Raw genomic sequence first — 3,549 nt, 5'->3', positions numbered from 1 at the left:
TCTCCTCAATTTGGGTGAGAGAGGGCTTGAAGTGAGATACTTGGGTACATTATAACTTCTTATAACATGGTGAATGATATGAAATTTTCTTCAATGTGTTTGTCTTTAAAATTACCTACTATAGAAACTTTTCCACTTACAGTTAATATAAAGTTTCTTCTACAAAATATATCTTGCTATTTCAAAAGTAAATAGTATTGTAAAAGGATAATTTTCATAAAGTTAAAAACATGGTTTCCAGACAAATTTAGAATTCGAAGAATTTATTCAACTAATTAAGCAATAAGGGAACTGGTCCAATTGCAAAGCTAATTCAAAGAGCATTTTGGAGAACAGGATTTTATTGTCCACCAGGAAAGGCAGTTTGAAATCAGCTTGCTGACTAAGTGGTTAATGTCACATGGGGCAATAAAACAGTAACCGTAGAGTTAATTTTTCCACTGAACAGAAAACAAGCCCCTTATTAACAGTAATTAGCAAAGTCAAACACAGGTAATTCCCTTAAATCATTATATAATCTTTGTATAAGCCCATTAATGTCCCAGCATGACACTGAAAGGGCATGACACCCAAATTTTTGCCCTGTTTCCGTGTTCTAAATAGTTTTTATTTACAATATAAAGAAAAGATTTAATGGATGACAGTTGAGTTGATCATAAGCGATGCTAAAAGATATAGTAAAAACTGTGAAATACTGCTCAAACAAGGACCTAGATGTCAGCCATTCTGTGTGGTCAGTGAAGTGGGTCCATGGGCTGAGGGGTTAGTTTGCACCATCTTACAAAATGTGAGGGGGTCACAGAACCTGAATCTGAAGAGAGGAGCCAAGAAGCTCTTAAAGAAGTAAAGTGAGCTCTGCTCTAACACGAACATAAATGGCAGATAAAAGCTCAGAAGCTCTATACCATGAAGGGCAGATGTAATGACTGTACGTTGTAAAAAATTCTACATTATATGTAATTAAATGCCTCTGTCTTAAGCTGGGTTCTCTACAGAAGCAAAACCAGTAAAGCATATGAATAGAGAGAGAGAGATTTACATCAAGGAAATGGCTCATGTGGTTTTAGAGCCCGGAACGTCCCAAGTCCCTGGGTCAAGATAGAGGCATCTCCTGAATCACATAGCCACAGGGACTGGCAAACCCAAGATCAGCAGGTTGGAAAGCAGGGCTCTTGCTCACAGGCTGTGAAGATCAATGAATCCCAAGTCCGGCAGGTAAGCTGCTAGTTCAAGTCCCAAGAACCAGAGGTCAGACAAACAGGAGCCAGCTACAGAATTCAGAGCAAGCAAAAAGCCAGAAAGTCTACTTACATTCAGATGCAGGCCACACACCCAAGGAAACACCCTTTCAACTAATTGGCTACTCACAGCAGGTCCCATCATGAGAGTGCGCACATATAAACAAAACACTAAGAATCATGGCCAGCCAAGTTGACACACAATCTTAACCATCACACCTTCCTCAGCAACAGTAACTCATGACTCAAAAAAGGGTCTTGCAACATTGATCAATATAACTTCGAAGATGAACTGATTGCACCTAGGTAAGTAATAAGTCATTATTTCTGACAAAGCTCTACCAGCCATGACTCGTTATCACTCTTTCTGGAATGCATAGGCAGTCAGTCCACATGATAAAAGATCACGCTTACTTTGTGTGTATAAAACCATATCACCTTTTGCCATGGATTGAATTATGTCCCCCAAAAATGTGTGTACCAATTTGACTGGGCCATGATTTCCAGTATTGTGTGGTTGTCTTCCATTTTATGATTGTAATTTTATGTTAAAGAGGATTAGGGTGGAATTGTAACAGCCTTTTTTTTTTTTTTTTTTTTTTTTTTACCCAGGTCACATTCCTGATCCAAAGTAAAGGGAGTTTCCCTGGGCTGTTGCCTACACCACCTTTTATCTCTCAAGAGATAAAACCGAAAAGGAAACTAGCAGAGAATTGGGGACCTCATACCACCAAGAAAGCAGCACTGAGAACAGAGCCCATCCTTTGGACCTGGGTTCCCTGTGCCTGAGAAGCTCCTTGACCAGAGGAAGATTGATGACAAGGAATATTTCTCCAGAGCCAATAGAGAGAGAAAGCCATTCCCTGGAGTCGACACCCTAAATTTGGACTTGTAACCTACTAGACTGTGAGAGAATAAATTTCTCTTTGTTAAAGCCATCCACTTGTGGTATTTCTCTTATAGCAGCACTAGATGATTAAGACACCTGCATACCTTCTTTTTATCTCCAAAAAAAAAAAAAAAACCAAACCCGTTGCTATTGAATCAATGCTGAGTCAGAGCAACCCTATAGGACAGAGTAGAACTACCCCCATAGAGTTTTTATCTCTAGTGAAGAGGAAGTGTGCCCGAAGCTAATCCAAAATAATGAAAAAGAGTAAAGGTGCAAGCTAAATGGAACAGGGGAGCATATATGGCTGTCAACATATTGACACAGAGAGTACTTAAAACACACATAGGACCCATGAGTATTCCCAAAAAACGAAACCTGAGTAATGCTATCATTGGAAGCTTTATTTGGTTTATAGATCCATGGATGGGCAGCATCTTTCTTTTAATAAGGAAATGTGCTCCCGAAAACAAGGACAGGTTAGAGATTTATATTGATACAGAAAATGGTGGGAGAGAAGGAAACAGAGCAAAACAAAGCATTTGTTTTCCTTTGCTTTAAAGTTTCAGTTGCTCATTAACTTCATTACACTATTCAGTCATATAAAAGGCAAGCTATAAATAAAAAGAAAAGGCAGAGTATACAAAAATAATTAAATTTTAAGCTTATCAATAAAAGAAAACAGAGGGTCTGTTGAATATCCACTTAGAACAGTTGAGCACATACATAAATTAAAACTACATGTCAACAAAAATTTTTGATATAGCAAAAATATCGAAAGAGACAGAAATTCTTAAGTGTGAGGCTGCTAGTATAAATTTGTCCAAGCCCAAGTTTCCATCAAATTTTCAAAAAGGTTAAAAAACAATAATAACAGTATACTACCTATGACTTTATTGTTTCAGTGAACCATTAGAAACATTTGCAGTGCCTCACATACAAATTTCCATATAACGGGAGAAGTTCAGTGCCCTCGTCTCAGGTACAGTCTGGTATAGAGGCTTATATCCTTCAGAGTCCAGTCCGAAGACAGAAACCGCTCTCATTTGAACTGGGAAAAAGTACATTAAAGAATTATTAACTAGTTGTTGTTGTTGTTAGGTGCCATCGAGTCCCTTCCAACTTATAGCGACCCTGCATACAACAGAACAAAACACTGCCCGGTCCTGTGACATCCTCACAATCGTTGTTGTGCTTGAGCCCCTTGTTGCAGCCATTGTGTCAATCCATCTCGTTGAGGGTCTTTCTCTTTTCCACTGAGCCCCTACTTTACCAAGCATGATGTCCTTCTCCAGGGACTGGTCCCTCCTGATATTAGGTCTGAAGTATGTAAGATTAGTAAAAGATGTTTAACCACTAAAAGAGGTAAAACGGAGCTCTAAAGGATACAGAAATAGCAGATATAGGGAGCAGCCACAACCT

This window comes from Elephas maximus, chromosome 1, assembly GCF_024166365.1.
Source record: "Elephas maximus indicus isolate mEleMax1 chromosome 1, mEleMax1 primary haplotype, whole genome shotgun sequence".
Classification (NCBI taxonomy): domain Eukaryota; kingdom Metazoa; phylum Chordata; class Mammalia; order Proboscidea; family Elephantidae; genus Elephas; species Elephas maximus.
This window is presented reverse-complemented; position numbering follows the sequence as displayed.